Below are 20,922 nucleotides of genomic sequence, written 5' to 3'. Positions count from 1 at the left end.
GAGGTCCTGAAAGACATTCTCATAGAGATTACACCGAATGGCATCGGCCCCCTTAAAAAAGGAGAATCCAGTAAAGCTAAAGGAAAGGGAGATTCCTGTGAGACAGCTATCAACCACTGCAACTTGCAACAACTGAACTGAAGACGTACATGTATAGTAGCATGAGTATATACACCAGAATTAACTACATTCTAATGTGATATCTAATATGTTATCTATTACTTACAAAGGCGAGTCGGCGTACAGCTTTAGGTGTTGTGAGAAGTCCCCGAACACGCTCCTGGACCTCTTCCCATTCTCTGTGAGAGCTGCACCAAGACCTGAAAATCATACCATCATCATTAGGCTACGTGTCATCTACGTACACCTGTTTGCAGTACAAGTCAGTTAAGAAGTCTGATATACAGTATTCAATGATGTGACATGTGATCAGGAATTCAGAGGAAAAGGAGCCGTTTTGAGCTCTGCTACTAAAGATTGCTTTTTTTTAACGTCATACGTCAAACGCGTCATATTACGTCACATGGGGGAGCAACTTTCTGGGACTCGTTCTCTGCCCAATCCGAGGTAGTAGTTTGTAGTTGGTTTGAGCGGTTGTGATTTAGTGAGCTGGTATTTTTTCGGTAATTTTTTCATTGCATTTCACCATTTGTAATCATGGTGAGCTTGTGTTTGTGCAGGTTGCACAAACTCAAGCCTGTCAGGGCATCGAGTCCACAGTTTCCCTCACGGGAAAAGGACCGGAGCTAGCGTTCGTTCCTGGGTGCAGCACATACTCCGTCTCCACAGCTTTATCAAGAAACCGTATTACATCTCTCTCCCCCCCTTCGCTGCTCTCTCTCTCCCCCCTTCGCTGCTTTCTCTCCCCTCCGGTACACGGCACCGTAAGACGTAGTGTGTGAAGTTGCATTAGGTAACGCTGTGGTGGCTGTACTGCTCCAGCCGTCTCCTTTGTGTTTGTTTGTTTCCCCCTGTCTGTGTTTTTTGTGTGGGCGTGGTGGCTGTCACTCCTGATTAACACCAACAACAGTGGAATAAAGGTTATATAATGTCTGCATCTTAATATTTAATACATGTGCAGTTATAAGTGTTTTAAAAATCTTGTCATTTTGATATCTTTTGACGATATTCTCTACCTTTGTGACAGAGTGAATAATTGTACCATGAAAGACAATATTTCAATGTAGAAGAAGAAAAGGACCTGCTGTGCCTGGCTTGTTCCCTGTAAGACCCCCACACTCCGGGAGGGTCCGGACCCTGGTCGTAGTCAGGTGGGTCTTGTGTTTCTGAAGAGCTGGAGACATCTTGTGATACCCCTCCAACCTGACAGGAAAGCAAAGTAGTTTGTTACAGTTCGCTTCTTTCAATGATAGATAAACCATCCTACAGTATAATGCACTGCAGCAACCGATCATCCACTCTCTAAAGCTGATGTGATCAATCTTATGTTACAATGATGGACTCCATAACATTTTATACATACATGCACCTCTGAAAACCCGGTCTGTCTCTTTCACCCGCTCTGCCCCCTGCTATACACCCGAGTTACGCCAGCTCATAGCTAAAGGTCGTCGTCTTGAACGCCTGTATACTAAAACTGGCCTTGTAGTTCATAAGGACATGTACAACAGCCACATACTCGCCTATAAGGATGCTCTTTCCTCCGCTAAATCAGCATACTATGCCAACTTAATTAGGTTAGGTGAAGGAAACACCAGAACCCTGTTCTCTACAGTCAACAGCATTCTGCAACCACCGGCCTCTCTTGCACCCCACCTGTATTCAACTTCTCAATGTAACACCTTTATGACCTTTTTCAATGCCAAAATCAAAAATATTCACCAGCAACTGACCTCCTCTAGCTATACATCACTTCACTCAACTCCGTATGCTCCCCTCTCCTCCCCACTATCCAGCTTCGAACTTCCCACTGTCGCTGGAATATCAAATCTCATTCGTAATTCCAAATCATCCACCTGCCAGCTTGACCCACTTCCTACCCACCTAGTTAAAGCATGTCTACCTTCTCTCTCCGCTTTAATTACCGACATAATTCACTCCTCCCTTACCTCTGGTCTTGTCCCCTCATCCCTCAAAACAGGTGCAATAACCCCTATTCTCAAGAAACCAGGTGCGGACCCCAACAACTTGAATAATTTCCGCCCAATCTCTAATTTACAATTTCTCTCCAAGATACTCGAAAAAACTGTTGCAGCCCAAGTCCACACTCATCTGAACAACAATAATCTTTTTGAAGAATTTCAGTCTGGTTTCCGCTCCTCACACAGTACAGAGACGGCCATGGTTAAAATCACAAACGATCTCCTGATAGCAGCTGACTCTGGGCTCTTATCCATACTCATCCTCCTTGACCTGACTGCAGCCTTTGACACAATCTCACACCACATCCTCCTTGACAGATTATCTTCCATTGGTATCACTGGCACATCCCACACCTGGTTTAGATCTTTCCTCTCCGGCCGTACTCACTTTGTCCAACTCAAACACTTCAAATCACAGTCCCATCCAGTCTTCACTGGTGTTCCTCAGGGTTCTGTCTTGGGCCCCCTCCTATTTATCATCTACCTTCTACCTCTCTGCCATATCTTCAGAAAATACGCAATCCAATTTCACTGCTACGCGGATGACACCCAGCTCTATTTCTCCACCAAACCCACTTCCACTCTCCCCCCCACTGCCGGTGTTCCGACAAAAAAGGCGGAAAACTCAACAGAAGATGGAGCAAGTGAGGACAAGGCGACAACTCAGCAAGCAAGGAGTGCAAGGGTAGCTCAGAAGCTAACGCTACCACTGAGAACACCGACAATGCTATCCTACAAGCAATAAATGGCCTGGGCCCAGGAGTTCAAAACTTTTAATCCCTATCGGATCAGATCAGATTTGGATTTTGGGGGGTTCAAAACCAAAAAACAGGATTAGGATTACTTTGATATCCGATCAGATAAGGAAATCCAATCAAAGCTTTAATCTGGATCAAATCTTCAAAACGGGTAGTTCAAACCGACAACACAGGATTGGGATCAGTTTGATCCCAAAAAACTGGATTACCCTGATCCCACCAGAGGGGTGGATTTCCAGTGGATTACCAGAGCAAAATGTACTGTACAATTTATTTTAAAATATGTTTCAATTTAAATAAGATGGCAACGTTTGTTGACTGAAATAATACACACTTTTTAGCCTTCATGGGAAATAGATTTTATTTTTCCCATTTTTGCTCACGTTTGTGGTGGCCTATTTGTTTTTCAACCAAATGTTGATTACATAAATGTTGATGCTCATAAAAGTGTAACAGCAAAGATTGTCAATCAAAAATGTAATTTAGATTAAAGTAAAAATATCTTCAACAAAAAAAAAGTCCATCATCTGTCATCACCTTTCAAATAAAAAAATATAATTAGACATTATAGATGTCTCTGCAATGTGGTCTCTTGTCTTCCTTGTATTATTTTTCATATCCACTAGATGGCGATCGGTAGGATTAAAGCACTGATATTCAGGATCTAGTCATCTTGAAAAATCGTAATCTGGATCAGGGTGATCCTATCCTGAATTGCTTTGAACTCCAGGGACAACATTTGGCTGATTTGTCTGATCCTGGATCACAAAAAATGGGATTTCAAAATCTGATCGGATCTGATTGAGATTAAAAGTTTTGAACTCCTGGGCCCTGAAGACAGAGTTTTCATCTAAACTGGATGGGCTACTTTCAGCCGTCAACAGCGTTAAAAGTGAGATGTCAGAAGAGAATATCCGAGACGGAGGAGCAAATATCAAACGCCGAAGATGACGTCGTCTCCCTGCAGAGGAGAGCCGTGAGCCTAGAAGAACAAGTTGCCAAGCTTACCTCGAAACTGGACAGCTCTGAGAACAGGAGCAGAATATCCAATTTACGATTAGTGAATTTATCTGAAGCGGCAGAAGGGAAGGATATTTGCGCATTCCTGGAATCCTTGCTCCCCGATGCCTTGAGATTAGCGCCGCCAGCCTCTCCTATTGTTATCGAGCGAGCCCATCGGCTCTCTGGCCCTAAACTTGCTAATGGCCCGCCTAGACCACTGATCATGAAGTTCCTTAATTAGGCTACAAGGATAAAGTCCTCGTTCAGAATGCTGCAAGACAAATGGGTAAAATATTCTACAAAGATCGCCAAGTGATGCTGTTCCCGGACGTCTCTGCAGAGCTGCATAAACAACGGAGGAGATTCGATGGAGTTAAACGGAGGCTGCGGGAGATGTACAGTACGTCCAATATGGAATAGTTTTCCCGGCGCGACTGAAGGTCACACACGGCGGCCGATCTTACTTTTTTGACAACCCCTCGGACACGGAGAACTTCATCAAGGACATACAGAAGAAATAAGACGGCTTGAACACTAACTGAACATGATTTACGGACGTAAATCAAAATATGTTTAAAGGAGAAGCGTTTGACTAATGACTCGGAAGCGGCCGGGCGATTACAGGCTGACAGCCGCCAATGAGACATACGTGGGAGATGACGGGGCGCCTTGCCCCTACCTTACCTATATTCTTTCCTGATAAATAATTGTTTTGGCTGTTTTGTCTAAACCGAGTTTGAAATTAACCACATGAACACCGCTTATATAAATGAGTTTCGGAACGAGTGCCCCAATAATAATTTACGTTTTTACGATTGCCAGTTTACAAGGCAACACAGGCAAGCTCTCCATTTTTTCAATGTTTCTCTTTCTTTGCTTTGGGAGTCAAGGGGGCAGCAAAAGGCGATGCCCCCTTGAATGGTGTCTCAATTTGTTAATTTTTGTATTGGTAAATTATACAACGCTTCCATTGGTTGTAATATAAGTCTTATTTTAATTCAAGCTATTCACTGTTAACCTTAATGGTCAAAGTTTACAATATTTGTGCTTGCAAAAGTTAGGAATCTGGTAATGTTGCTGTTATCCTGAGCAAATGGCACTTTTGGTGTTTGGGAAAGAGATGGGAGAGGGGATGTATTTGTGTGGGTTCTGAAAGTGTTAATCTGTAACACGTTGCAGGGGGAGGGTAAAAGAGGAGACAAAGGACAGCCCACTACACAGTGTGCAGGTCTGGTGGTAGGTTGGTCATGTCGGAGGTGGTAAGAGGGAGGGGAGATTTTTCTGTAGATCTCAGGGGGAAATGTATGTTAGAGGGTTGGGGTTTTATGTGTACTTATGTGTTATATAATATATATTTTGTTAGGGCAGCATCGTTTATCCACTCACCAATTGCAGGGGCTTGGGTAAATTAACTAAAGTGAAGCAGGTACTTAGTAGACTGAAACAAAAACACTCACACATAGTTTTCCTGCAGGAATCTCATATGATGCAGTGTGATTTGTCTAAAGTCAAAAAAAGATGGCAAGGCCAAGTGTTTTCAGCCTCCTATAGTTCACATGCCAGAGGAGTTCTAACCCTAATTCACAAGTCAATCCCATTTCAAGTAATAAATTCAATAATTGATCCCAAGGGCAGGTACATTATACTTCAGGGCATATTACTGTACGAGAAACTTAATTTAGTGAATGTTTCAGCCCCAACGAAGATGACCCCGCATTTTTTGATAATTGATTCTTGACCTTATCAACGCTTCCAGGTAATTTCATTCTAGGAGGCGATTTTAATGTGGCCCTGAACCCACAAATAGACACATCTACTGGATCGGACACGTCCCATATTAGAGCTAGAAAATCTATATTAAATGTTATGAAGGATTTGAACTTATCAGAAATCTGGTGGGAACTGAACCCAAACAATATAGAATATTCTTGTCACTCTAGCACACATAAAACCTATTCACGGATAGATTACTTTCCAATATCAACACAGATAAGAAATAAAATTAAAGACTGCAACTATGATGCCATGGTGTTATCATGCCCCGATATCTTTTACATATGTAGATTCTAAACTGGTTAATAGCCCTCCAACATGGCGTTTTCATATAAACTGGCTACAGTGTCATGTCCAAGAAACTTATTGTGAAAGTTTATTCTTTATGTTAAAGTTGTCATGTCCCTTTGTCTTGTGCTTTATGTCTATACCCTTAATTATTTCTTCCTCTCATTTCAGGCCTCCACGCTCCCCGCCCCTTTTCTGTCTCCTGCGTCCTTGATTATTTTCCCCGCCCTGATTGTTTCCAACTGTGTCCCCTTTACCTGTGTATATATTGTGTTAGCTCCCTCCTGTTAATTGTCAGTTCGTTGTCTCACGAAGACCACGTATCGGCTTACCTCACGGACCTTTTCACGGACCTTTCACGGACCTATGCTATAGATCGCATTATAGTTTTCCTCGAAAGAGTGGTTTTGTTTTCCTTGTTTTATTACTGTGCAAATTCCAGTAAAGTCTTTATTTTGAAACGCTATCTGAGTCTGAGTTTTGAGTCGTGCAATTGAGTTCATGCCTCAGTGTTCTCCCCTTGACAGTACGAACTGACCATCAAAATGAACTCAGCCGACTCAGATCAGATTAAGAACGCTATCCGTTCTCAGGGCCAACGTCTTGGGCAACAAGAGGAGCGTATGGCCACCATGCAGCAGGGAGTGCAGGATCTAACCAGCAGCCAGGGGGAACTACAAACATCGTTGACGACCCAAGTTAATCTACTGGCAGCAGAGGTTCAGCGTGTGCTCACTCACCTGCAGGCTGTTTCTCCTCCTACGACTCCTCCGGTTCCAGCGGTGACCGGATTCGATCCCAACCGGGTTACTGAGCCGCACAGGGCTTCCATGCGTCTGGCTCCACCCGAAAGGTACTCCGGGGACTCAGAAGGCTGCCGGCCGTTCATCGTGCAGTGTGAGTTACACTATCACCACCAACCGGCTGCTTTTCCCACGGACATTTCCAAAGTGGCTTTTATGATCTCTCATCTCTCCGGCCGAGCAGCAGCGTGGGCCACGGCAGAATGGTCCCGAGGCTCGCCTATCTGCGGGTCTCTGGAAAACTTCATAGACACTATGAGGAAGACCTTCGATCAAACCACGCCGGGCAGGGAAGCAGCTCAGGCTCTGATCAAGCTGCGACAACATCAGCGGAGTGTGGCTGACTACGCCATCGAGTTCCGGACTAAGGCAGCCGACAGCGGCTGGAACTCCGCTGCATTGTTTGACGCTTTCGTCAGCGGTCTCTCGGATTCTTTACAAGACCAGCTGGCGCCTCTCGATCTGCCCGCTGATTTGGACTCTGTCATATCCATGGCTTTACGTATAGACAATCGTTTGACGGAGAGGAGAAGGAATAAATCCAAGGATGCGGTTGATCCACCTCTCCAGAGGAGACGCTCGCCGCTGGATATTACTTCTTCTTGGAGGCCCCGTCACCCCTCACCACCTGCGTTCCGGACAACAGCGCCCCCTGGCTCCGTGGAGGAGCCAATGCAGTTGGGCCGCGCCAAGCTGTCGCTGGCAGAACGTCAGCGTCGATTCAAGGAAGGTCTGTGTTTCTACTGCGGGCAGCGCGGACACCCACAAGCGGCTTGTCCGGTAAAAGAGGAGGCTCACCAATGAAGAGGAGTACGTTGGTGAGCCGGATCTCTTCCTCTGACTTTCCTCCTCGCACCCTGACCCGGATCCAGGTAAAGATCAGAGACAATGTAGTTACTCATGGTGTTCTCATTGACTCAGGGGCGGACGAAAGTCTTATGGATTGGGGTTTAGTTAAAAAATGGGACATAAAAACTAAACCTCTACCCCAGCCTCTTGAAGCGAGTGCTCTCGATGGGCGGCTGTTGTTTAAAGTGACTCACCAAACGGAGCCTTTAGAAGTAAGATGTAATGATAACCACCATGAGACAATGTCTTTTCACTTATTTAACTCAGCCCAACATCCACTCATTTTGGGGTTTCCCTGGTTGAAACTTCATAACCCTCACATAGATTGGCAATCTGGGAGGGTGGAGGGGTGGGGAAAGAATTGCATTGATCTCTGTTTTAAGCAGGTAGCAGAGATTGACAGGGGATGTAACACTGGGAGTGTTAGGCAGGATACAGTCCCAAAAATATATCTTCCGGATGTACTTTCAGTTCCTTCCTGCTACCACGACCTTAGTGAAGTTTTTAGTAAGTCCAAAGCTCTGGCTCTTCCTCCTCACCGCTCCTATGACTGTGCTATTGACTTGATTGCCGGGTCTCCCATTCCTAAGGGTCGACTTTATGCAATTTCAGGACCTGAGAAAGAGGCCATGAAGGACTATATTGATGCCTCCCTCAAGACAGGGCTTATTCGTCATTCCTCATCCCCAGCAGGGGCAGGTTTTTTTTTCGTGGGCAAAAAGGATGGGTCTCTTAGGCCCTGTATCGACTACTCACCTCTCAATGACATTACGGTTAAAAACCGGTACCCCCTCCCTCTCATCTCGTCCGCTTTCGAGCAGCTTCAGGAAGCAAAGGTTTTCACCAAATTAGACCTGCGGAACGCCTATCATTTGGTCAGGATCAGGGAGGGCGATGAATGGAAGACGGGTTTTAACACCCCTTCAGGACATTATGAATACCTGGTCATGCCGTTTGGATTGTCAAACGCTCCTGCAGTCTTCCAGGCTATGATCAACGACGTGTTGAGGGAGTTTCTGAACCGTTTCGTTTTTGTTTATCTGGACGACATTCTGATCTACTCCCCTGACCTTCACACCCACAAACAACATGTCCGCCTGGTTCTACAGAAACTGCTCCAAAATAAGTTGTTTGTCAAAGCTGAAAAGTGTGAATTTCATGTGGAAACAGTCACTTTTTTGGGCTTCATCATTTCCCCAGGTCAGGTTATGATGGACCCAGAGAAGGTTAGCGCAGTAGCCTGTTGGCCTACCCCTGACTCTCGCAAAAAAGTGCAGCAGTTTTTAGGCTTTGCTAATTTTTACAGACGTTTTGTGCGGAGCTTCAGCGCTATTGCAGCCCCTCTTCATGTCCTCACGTCCCCTCAGGTGCCTTTTGTGTGGTCTCCTCAGGCTGAGGAGGCTTTTTCTCGGCTGAAAAAGATGTTCACCACTGCCCCCATACTTACCATGCCGGATCCCACTCGCCAGTTCGTGGTGGAAGTGGATGCCTCCAACGAGGGGGTGGGAGCGGTCCTCTCCCAGCAACAACAGAAGGACAACAAACTTCACCCCTGCGCCTTCCTGTCCAGGAAGCTCTCCCCGGCAGAGAGAAATTATGACGTGGGAAACCGTGAGTTGCTGGCCGTGAAGTTAGCGTTGGAAGAGTGGAGGCATTGGTTGGAGGGAGCCGAGCATCCTTTTGTGGTCTGGACCGATCACAAGAACCTGGAGTACATCAGAAAGGCCAAAAGACTGAACTCCCGCCAGGCTAGGTGGACCTTGTTTTTCAACCGTTTTGACTTTGTTCTTTCCTACAGGCCGGGGTCTCAGAATGTCAAGCCTGACGCTCTGTCCCGTCTGTTTGACCCTGTGCCTGCAGCCAAGGAGCCGGAACCCATCATCCCATTGAACCGGGTGGTAGGAGCGCTGACTTGGCCAGTAGAGAAGGAGGTAATACGTGCCAATGCTGGAGCTCCTGCACCAAGGGGTTGCCCGCCTAACCGGATTTTTGTTCAGGAGGCCGAGCGACCACAGGTGATCCACTGGGCTCACACTTCGCTGCTCACCTGTCACCCCGGAGTCAAGAGAACTATGTTCATTGTTAAACAACGTTTCTGGTGGACATCCATGGAGAAGGAGGTGAAGGAGTATGTGGAGGCGTGCCCTATCTGCGCTCGAAACAAGACCTCTTCCAGGTCGCGAATAGGGTTATTACAACCACTCCCTATTCCCAACAGGCCCTGGTCAGAGATCTCCATGGACTTCGTCACTGGCCTGCCCCTCTCTAGAGGTAAAACCACAGTTCTCACGGTAGTGGACAGATTTTCCAAAATGACACATTTCATTGCTCTGCCAAAGATGCCCTCAGCTAAGGAAACGGCGGAGGTCATGATGCAGAATGTGTTTCGGCTTCATGGTTTCCCTAAGGATATTGTCTCCGACCGGGGCCCCCAGTTTGTGTCACGCTTCTGGAAGGAGTTCTGCAGCCTCATCGGTGCCACGGTCAGTCTCTCGTCTGGATATCATCCGGAGTCTAACGGCCAGACAGAGCGCCTAAATCAAGAACTGGAGACCTGCCTGCGCTGCCTGGTGTCCCAGAATCCATCCTCCTGGAGCGAGCACCTCACCTGGGTTGAGTATGCACACAACATCCTCCCTACTTCTGCCACGGGCCTGTCCCCGTTTCACTGTTTATGGCTACCAGCCGCCACTGTTCCCAGCCACGGAGAGGGAGGTCACGGTCCCGTCTGCCCACGCTCTGGTCAGGCGTTGTCGGCGCGTGTGGGCTGCGGCTAGGAAGATACTCTGCAGGAATTCACAACTGGTTAAAAGAGCAGCAGACCGAAAACGCCGACCAGCCCCTGTATACCAGCCAGGCCAAAAAGTCTGGCTCTCTACACGAGACCTTCCCCTCCACGTACTCTCCCGAAAACTGGCTCCCCGGTTTGTGGGTCCTTTTCCCATCACCAAGGTCATAAACCCAGTCTCAGTGAGACTACGGCTTCCCAGGGCCATGAAGGTACATCCCACCTTCCATGTAGGGAAATTAAAACCATTGAAGGAGAGCGCTATGGTTCCCACCGTCAAACCCCCCCCGCCCCCCCGGATGATCGATGGAGGTCCGGTTTACACGGTCAAGTCACTATTGGCTAGTCGGAAAAGGGGTAGAGGGCGACAGTTACTGGTTGACTGGAAGGGTTATGGTCCTGAGGAGCGGCAATGGATTCCTTCCCGCTTCATCGTGGACAAAAGCCTCATTGAGGATTTTGACCGCCTCAACTCAGAGGAGCCTGGGCCGTCAGGAGCCGTCCCTAGAAGGGGGGGTACTGTCATGTCCAAGAAACTTATTGTGAAAGTTTATTCTTTATGTTAAAGTTGTCATGTCCCTTTGTCTTGTGCTTTATGTCTATACCCTTAATTATTTCTTCCTCTCATTTCAGGCCTCCACGCTCCCCGCCCCTTTTCTGTCTCCTGCGTCCTTGATTATTTTCCCCGCCCTGATTGTTTCCAACTGTGTCCCCTTTACCTGTGTATATATTGTGTTAGCTCCCTCCTGTTAATTGTCAGTTCGTTGTCTCACGAAGACCACGTATCGGCTTACCTCACGGACCTTTCACGGACCTATGCTATAGATCGCATTATAGTTTTCCTCGAAAGAGTGGTTTTGTTTTCCTTGTTTTATTACTGTGCAAATTCCAGTAAAGTCTTTATTTTGAAACGCTATCTGAGTCTGAGTTTTGAGTCGTGCAATTGAGTTCATGCCTCAGTGTTCTCCCCTTGACATACAGGACCCGGCTTTTATAGACTTTATTGCGAAACAAATAGATATGTTTTTTTAAATGAACACAAGTCAGACCTCGGCTTGTGGGAAGCTTTTAAAGCCTTCTTGAGAGGACAGATTATACATTTTACGTCTCCTAAATTAAAACGCATCCATCAAAAACTGGAAGAGCTGGATTATAAAATGAAAGTGCTAGAGAAAGACAAGTTTATGGATAGCTCAGAAAACCCACATCAGGAACTATTACTTCTTAAGGCTGAATACAATCAAATATCTGCTGAGAGGGCTGCGAATAGCTTGTTGAAGCTTAAACATACATTTTATGATCAGGGAGAAAAACCAGGTAGACTTCTGGCCTGGAGAATTAAACAGCTACAATCAAAAAGAGCTATCAATGCAATCAAAAATTCTAAGGGAGATGTGACTTTGGATCCTGAAGAAATAAATGTAACCTTTAGACAATTCTATGAAACGTTATACTCCTCAGAATATCCGCCTAATTCGGACGCTCAAACTTCATTTTTGGATAATTTAAAATTCCCAAGTGTCTCAAATGAAGAAAAAATCAACCTGGACTCTGATTTGTCAACGGAGGAAATTATAGAAGCAATTGATGCCATGAATGCTGGCAAAGCAGCTGGTCCTGATGGATTACCAATCGATATTTATAAGAAATTCAAGAGAAAACTTTTAACTCCAATTATAGAAATGCTTCAGGAATCCTATAAAAACGGGTCACTCCCTCCCTCATTGAGAGGTGCCATGATCATTTTAATTTTAAAACCAAACAAACGAGCCCATAAATGCCAATCTTTCCGTCCAATCTCACTTCTAAATTCGGACATTCAAATTCTCTGCAAAGTATTAGCACGTAGATTGGAGTCTGTTCTCCCTGTCATTATAGATATGGATCATAACAGATTTGTTAAAGGGAGACAAGGCTTTCATAACGTACGGACAGTGTTAAATATACTTCACGAGAGGAAAGACGCGCCAGACACTGCTCTGCTATCAGTCGATGCAGAAAAGGCGTTTGATAGAATAGAATGGCCTTTTCTATTTGCAACACTAGACCGTTTTGGATTTGGGACTGCTTTCTGAAATTGGGTAAGGTTATTGTACACTCAACCCACAGCTGAAATTCTTGATAACAATTTTATTCAGACTCTTTTAGGTATACATATAGTGCCTGATGTGGGAAAAATTGTAAAAACCAATTATGATCCTGCTCTTGAGTCAATTTATAAATCACTGGAAAGATGGTCTAATATGCCAATTTCTTTAATCGGGCGAATAAATATACTGAAAATGAATATCCTTCCAAAACTATTGTACCTGTTTCAAAACATACTGTACCTTTACCCTTGCCACTATCGCATTTCACTAAATTGAGGAAAACATGTTCGAATCTAATTTGGAATAATAGACAACACAGGCTACGTTTGACGTTATTATACTTACCGTATGACAGAGGAGGACTCAAACTTCCTAACTTCCAGTGGTATTACTTGGCCGCCCAATTACGCAGCATAATGTATTACTTCTCCCCCGACCCAGTCCCAGCGTGGGTAGACATTGAAGCCTTTTCACTTACCCCTAAATTGCCACTTAACTCATACATGTATTCTGCCAATGTTAAAAAGCTTAGGGAACAAAAATCTAACCCATTTGTATTGAATATGATCAATGTTTGGTATAAAATTCAAGATGTGCTAGGGGAAAAATCATCAATGTCCCGTTTTAGCCCAATCTGTGGAAATGAACAATTTAAACCAGGAAGAATGGACCAAGGTTTCCATCATTGGGCAAAGAAAGGTCTAACAAAAATAGGCGATATGTTTCAAGATGAAACGTTGATGTCATTTGAACAGTTGTTTACTAAATTTGGCCTTTCAAATAGCAGTTTTTATAAATACTTACACGTACGAAGCTTTATAACTGCCTCCCGCAAACAGTTTTTAACTCCCCCACCACTTTCTGAACTGGAACGATTGATCTCTGATAATTTTCATGGGAAAAGGCTTATTTCAGTGCTATATGACTAGTTGGTTTTTAACTCCACTGAATCCTCTACCGACCGGCTTAACGCCTGGAAGGGAGATATACAAGAGGATATTTCCTTGGATGACAGGCGTGTGATATGTACTGAGGCACATAGACAAACTGCAAATACCAGATTAAGATTGCTACAACACAACTGGTTGATGCGCACGTACATAACACCTGTGAGATTACATCAGTTTAATAATAATATTCCAGATATATGTACTAAGTGTGAACAGTCTAAAGGGACACTTTTTCACTGCATGTGGGAGTGCAAAGAGATTGCAACTTTCTGGTGCGAGATCTCACAAATAATTCACAAAATGCTAGATGTTAAGATACCACTTGATCCTAAATTGTTTATATTGGGACTTTACGCCTCCACCCCAGTCATAACAAAGAATAAAAAGAATCTCATAAACATGTGTTTACTCCAAGCAAAACGCTCGATTGCCTTGTCATGGAAGAACACTCAGAAGCCACATGTGGGCCAATGGCTGAGGGAAATGAATAATTGCTGTTCTATGGAAAAGATAACGTATATTCTGAAAAGGAAAAATGAAACCTATGATAGGGTTTGGGGCCCATTTACTCAACTGTTAGGTGATGTTAATGTGTCAAACATGCTAAGAAATAACAATGGGAATCCATGAGAGCGATCTGGTTGAATGGAAAAGTAAAGTACTTCTTAAACTGCTGTGACTATGTACACTTTTTAGGATAATGTTGCTACTGCCCAATTTTATCTTTATTTTATTTTATTTTTTAATTTAATTTCATGAATGTCTCTTATTTTTATTATATATTTTATATTTCAATTACATTTTTGTAATGTCTTTTCTTTGTCTCTGTTTTTCAAATAATTTGTTTTATTTTAATGTTTTGTTGTCGGAAGTTTTGTAAGGGATGGTGTGTCTTGTTGTTTAAAAGAATGAAAAAAATGAATGAAAAAGAAATTGGATGCTACAACAAAATCAGAAAATTGATATTTAACCTAAAAGTGAGGGCATAGAGTTTTTGTTTTGTTCCTATTTAATTTTTACCACAAAAGAAGAAACACCATTTCAACCAAATGCTGTTGTTTCCTGCTTTTTATCTCGTTTAACTTATTCCTAGCATGGTGTCTTTCGAGCAGCTGACTGAGAATGTAGGATAATAAAGACACATTTCTTAAATCATTAAAGGATGACCACCAGCATTGGAATGCAGTAATTGGCATGGTACCTGCAGGAGAGAGGTACAGGTTGATATTAGTATGTCTAGAAAAATTACTCCGGTAAGGTCAAAGATAGTGAAATTAAGAAGTGAAGAAAAAATAATTGTGGAGGAGTTTTGATTTTTATGTTACACTTAAGTTGCTTTGCAGAACAGCTCTGTTAACTGACTTTGTGATGTATATTTTTTAAATATTATATTACACCATACTTAAGAGACTTGTCGTTTTAGAGGGAGTGTGGAAAGAGACCTGATCTAACTGGACCGTGTCAGGTTTTTCTCCCACAGGAGCAAAACATTAGAAAATAGTCCCAGGTAAATGCTAAATGATACTGTACATTATTGTACATTAGTAAATGATGAACTACTACACTGTAAAAATACTCAGTTAAAATGAAAAGTCATGCATTTAAAATCTTACTTATATATAATATCTTAAATTACTGGATTATGATTGTTGATGCAATAATGTCTTCATCACAGCTGATAAAGGTTCATTTGAATTACTTGATCTACTACTGCTGAATATATATATGATTATATATGATAGTTTATTTATATTTGAATCTGTAAAGTAACTAGTAGCTCATTTTGTTAAATAAATGGAGTGGAGGAAAAAGTGCAATATTGGCTTCCAACATTTAGTGGAGTAGAAATATGAAGTAACATAAAATAAAAATACTTAAGTAAAGTACAAGTACCTCACAATCCTACTTAAGTACAATACTTGAGTAAATGTACTTCAATACATTACACCACCGCATATACACCAACACACCTCTTAGTGATGATGAGACTGAATGTATTGTTTTATATCGTATCAAAATTGTTCTTTTTATTGAGTCTCCAACCTTGGTACCGGTGAAGCATTATATAATTGGAGAAGAGAAATGTGAAAGTGGTATTAGTTTCAGATACAAGCCAAGAAAAAACTGCTGTGTGGACCTAGATCAGCACTCCTCTGCCATCTGCTGGCTGGCGATGAAAGAAAACATATTTGTTCATGTTGGGATCAAGATGTGCTGTTAGTGCTTACATGCTGGGGGGCCGAGTCCAGTCTGAGCCGGGCCAGGTGCTGTGAGTGGGGGGGCAGGGACTGGGTTCTGCAGAGGAACGGTGGTGACCTGCTGGTTCTTTCTCTGGACGCTCTGACTCCTCGTCAGCTTCCCAGGGCTGGAGGCTGTCTCCTCTGAGGAGAGCAGCTCCTGGGTCTACTGCAGTGTTTCCTGTTCATCAGTGGTCTCTGGGGAAAAAAGATTGGATGTTTCAAAACTTCTGTTCACCAGTAGCAGAAGGGCTGGGCGTCTGAGCGGTCTGTGTTGAACCTTCTGCTACAGTAGAACCAGAGGAGCTACATCTTGTTGTTAAAGGTCCCATGTCATGCTTTTCTGGTTATTACCCGTCCCCTTGTGTGTTATGTAGCTTTTTATGTCTGCAGAGTCACAAACCCTCAAAGTACACCCTGTAGCGAGTAAAACTCTAACACAGAAAAGACCTGTCTATGCTGCCCCAGAACGCCTCGTTGGAGATTTCTCTTTTTCCATTGTTTACTTCTTAGGTATAGTGACGTATTTGGGTGTAGTGACGTTACGTCCACGGAGCTGTTACGTTTGGACCAATCCGCGGACTTCCTCACACACAGACACACACGGCGGGACGTTGCGAGGCTCGCTGCTGTGAGGAGCGGACAGTGTGAGCTCCGACAACCCGTGTAGGACAGAGAGTGAATACACACAATATACAGAGATGCTGTATGAGAAACCAATGTGAGTTTGGAAAATTGCACGATATAAATCTATTCTAGTAGACCTCAACAATGGAATTATGATCAGGCCATGACATGGGACCTTTAAGTTCTTTTACCAGAGATTTGCAAGGGTTTTGTAAGCTTTTGTCTTCTCCTAACTTGACCATACTGACCATATCACAGAAAAATAAATGTGAGTTGAATGCGAAGTGGACTGTGTACTTGTGTCCAAAAACAACAGGAAGTAGGTAATTTAAGTTTGACCAGCTGATGTGACCTCATATGTCAAATATCACACTACTTCTTCCCTGACCCCTTAGTCAATTAAATGTGAAAACACAACGGCACACATATTTGTAGATTCGCTGAGACCTATTCTTTCCAAGAGATCATTATATGTACAAAACGGGTAAAATAAACCATACAGGTTTTACTTCACTATCAAAGTAACCCATTACAGTTGTCAGCACATCCATTGGTCCATTGGTAGCTATTTGCCAGTTCCAATTTGCAGTTTTTTATTATTATAGGAATTTATGTGTGCTAAATATAAAAAATCCAATATAAACATATTATAATTGTTGCTAAAATAATCTAAGAAAAACAGAACACTTTGATGCCACTGGTTTTATGTGCTGGTCTCCTGCTGACAAATTCTAACCTGGTCCAGTTTTTGTGTTGTTTCAGATGCAGTTAGATGCTGTTTGATGCATCATACATCATCTCTGCAGTTAGAGCCATGCCATATATTCTTTACCATGGATATATTGGGGTAAATGATCATCTCTGCATCTGCTAGGCACTCAATGATGGTTGTTTTGGTGGAAAACTTCCACCTAGGAGCAATACCCTGTTAAAAAAGGAGAGGAAGTTGTTGCACCATAATCACATTTACCTGCAAATATCAAACTTACTGATCTGTGGTCGCAAAATTCTAATATATCTGTTGGGGAAATATTTTCCAAGGCCCATAACTTTGACCCAGTTTATCAGTTCAAACTGTCCTGACTGAGCACACACACCTGTAACCTTGGCTGCTGTGCTCTCAGTGTTCTGTCTCCCTGTTCCTGCCTGTTGGCATCAGCTGATAGAGGTGTTATGATTCTATCTTGTTATGTACAATGTTGATTATTCTCTCTGAACTAGCTAAATACATGGGTCTGGGGTAGAGTTCTTCAGAATTGACGTGGCAACTCTACCGTGAAGTCAGAACCTCTGACTCTTTGACTTGTTTTGTGAATTCTCCGGCTGAAGCTCCAAATAAACCATCAGTGTTTGACATCAAAGCTACAGCTCTCCTCGTGTCTCCTTTGAGTTGGTGACTCCTGATGCATTACTACACAGAAGTTTCCCCCACAATATCTAACACACCATTTAGGAATTTAACTCTCCTATGGAGCATGTTTTTTTTGTTTAACTGGGACTTTTTAGGCTTACTTAATTTAACATTTTAAGTAAGTAAGTAAGTAAGTATTTTAAGCTCGGGTCATCAGGACCTCTCGGTCCACTCCGGAGGATGAGGGAACGAGTTTAGGCTCCGGGAACAAGAAGTGTCGAGCATCTTCTTCAAAGCAGGCCAGCGTGTCATCCACTGCACACACACACACACACACACACACACACACACACACACACACACACACACACACACACACACACACACACACACACACACACACACACACACACACACACACACACACACACACACACACACACACACACACACACACACACACACACACACACACACACACACACACACACACACACACACACACACACACACACACACGGAAAGAGCGTAAGTGTTCAACCTGAAGTTTGTGCAGTGATACAGCTATATATTTATATTTATATACCAGCAAAACAAGAGTGTATGAATATGAAAAATAAACAACATCACCTGGTGGAATCAGCTGCACCAGTTCAATTGTGACTGTCTCATCTGAAGAGAGAAGGTAGCAGCAAGTTGAAAAGAATCCAAAAGACTAAAAGTGCTATAATATTGCTTTATACCATTTAATAGTTAAACATTTGTTCCTTCCTGTTTTAATAGTAAATGTATTATTATTGAGCGTTATTATTTAAGTTAGTTCCAGTCGTTTTTTAGGCCATTATTCTGAAGGCATCTTTGGGCACCGTGTGTGATTTGATATGTGAGACAGGTGGTGGTGGGGGCAGAGCAACAGGAGCCATAAGGTTTCTAACCAGGAAGAAACAAACATGCCATAGGAGAGACAACGGCAAATATATATAGGAAACCTGTTCATTGCATTGTTCATATTGGTTCATGGAAATAAATGTACGAATGGAGGGTTTTGTCTGAAGTTGGAAACAATGTATATCTGGAATATTTCAGTTGCTTATGGTTTAAATAAATGTCAATCTTTCCAATGAATTTTTACAAAGGGCCAATTTAATGCAAATGCATTCAGAGGAAAATGTATAAAGATACATATCTGAGAAAAAATGGTGATGTGATGGGTTGATTTATAAACAAAAGTAGGATTTTGAGTATGCCATCACATAACGTAAAAAAACATCTACTACAGATGGTATAACTGTAATAAATATGATTTAACTCATACTCAAGCATCACAGCGATGTTTCCAGGGTCGACTGCATGCCTGAAAATCTAGAAACATAATATTCAAACTATTTTATTGAGCTTCTCTTTTTTATAAATGATCATTTATTTGTTTGTACGGTACAGTTGTTGTGTTATGCCATTCTAAGCAGGCACTTCTCAGCTAACATTACTGAGAATGACAATTACTGTAATCACACATTTCTTGTATTACACTTTAGCTAACATTACCATTCAGATTATTCAAAACTCACTTTGTACTGTGTTATTCCCAGACAGGTGATGAGTAACGACTTGCCTTTTCAAAGGTCATCCTCTGGTGCAGCAGCAGAGGGAAGACAGCGGGCCGACCCTCAGACTGACAGGCCTGACCCATGAAGCTCATGCTAAGGCAGAGGTCATCTTTATCTGGCAGGTGGACTCCAGGACAGGACACCTTAGAGCAGTACAGGGACATTATATTAGTCAGATTCAATTATGACCTGTACTACTGCTGCCTGTGGCGTTTCTCGCTGGCTGCTAGTTGAGGGTGTTAACGTCGCACATTATTGAACGCCACTTCTGATTAGGTCTAGCAATCATTCCGGCCTCTAGTTCACTCTTCATTCATATCTTATTTCCTTCTGATGCTGCTTGAATGTTGGAAAAATCTAAATATTATTTAAACACTGTCTGTTAGAATAATGTATTCTGTGTGGACAAAATATCTTCACATTGCAATACAAGACTCACACTTGTGCTTGCATATACCTTCTGCGTCTTATATGAAACACAGATGCATTCACATGGCCCTGTCCCTGAAAATAAAGGTTGAATTATTTTTCTTTTATAAATGTTTACATTTTCAGATCATGGTGTTCAGCTTCTCCTACTGTCACTCATTCTGAATAAAAAATGTAAGAGTCAGTGTTAAAGGCTGCATTAAAATATTTTACATGTAAAGAAATCATTGATAGCCTACTTTCAGCCTATTGCACTGGTGTAAAGTAACGCACTTGATACTTTTACTCCACTACATCTGGAAGCAAATATTGTACTTTCTACATTTTTAGCGACTAGTTACTTTGCAGAATACATTTTTTTAAATATAAAGAAGAATTAAAATAGAACCCACATGTGCCATGTCTAACATTAAAGGTCCCATGTAATGGCAATTTCTACTGATCATAATTCCATTGTTGTTCCACTAGAATAGATTTACATTGTTCAATGTTCCAAACTCACATTGGCTTCTCATACAGCATCTTTTGTCACCTAGTGATCGTCTTCTCAATAGAACATCTTTGATAATGTCTTCTGGCCAATCAGAATCAAGATAACGGCGTAGTGTTGCAGGAAGTCCCGACGGAGAATACTTTTGCTGTAGTACATCTCTATATACATCGATACAACATTACGTATTGATAGAAATCAACACGTAATGAAATAAGACCCCACGGTTTGATGATTGATAGGTGTGTGGGCTGTCTTTCATTTTGACACACAGAACAATTGGGGCTATCCACCCTTATCCACAATGTAAAGTAATTCACACAGCCTCTTCCCTCTTCTCTCTGTGAGGAGCAGCAGGTTCAGCTTTCAGAACAAAGTAACAACAAAACTAAAATGGCATTCATTTTTTTAAATATGTCGTGTAGTAATACATTTAGTTATTTTCTTCTCAAGAGAGTACCAGAATGTGTATTTTATGTTAGTATTTCAAAATATCTCCTGGGGGACAATCCCCCCAGACCCCCCTGCAGGGGTTGGGTTTTCAGCATGTCAACTCTTTCACCTGTGGGGAAATTGCAGGATTGGCTCCAGGTCGCCCTTTTTATTTACTACAAGACAAATGTGCCTTTTTATTTCATACAGTTCAATTTGGATTGTGACAGGGAAATAATCTAAACCTCACGCGTGGCGTTTCACTGTCAAGGGGGGCGATATATAGTGTGTATGTAATTACATTGCAAATACTGACTTGAGCCACACCACTGTATGAGTTAGCCCT

The 20,922-nt window shown here is 42.8% G+C and overlaps 1 long non-coding RNA gene across 1 annotated transcript; it reads right to left on the bottom strand.

Annotated features, from left to right (window-relative positions):
• Positions 1–221: 221 nt before the first annotated feature.
• LOC307032611 lies at positions 222–20,128 on the bottom strand. The gene is made up of 8 exons (XR_013806321.1): positions 20,047–20,128; positions 19,231–19,368; positions 18,249–18,290; positions 17,839–17,933; positions 17,100–17,192; positions 15,632–15,838; positions 1,202–1,323; positions 222–320 (listed from the first exon to the last, which is right to left on the bottom strand). It is a non-coding gene; the product is annotated as an uncharacterized lncRNA (long non-coding RNA).
• Positions 20,129–20,922: the final 794 nt, after the last annotated feature.

Source organism: Notothenia rossii (assembly GCF_949606895.1).
Source record: "Notothenia rossii genome assembly, chromosome: 3".
In the NCBI taxonomy this organism is placed as follows: domain Eukaryota; kingdom Metazoa; phylum Chordata; class Actinopteri; order Perciformes; family Nototheniidae; genus Notothenia; species Notothenia rossii.
The sequence above is the reverse complement of the archived record's forward strand: the minus strand, read 5'-3'. Positions and strand labels throughout refer to the sequence as shown.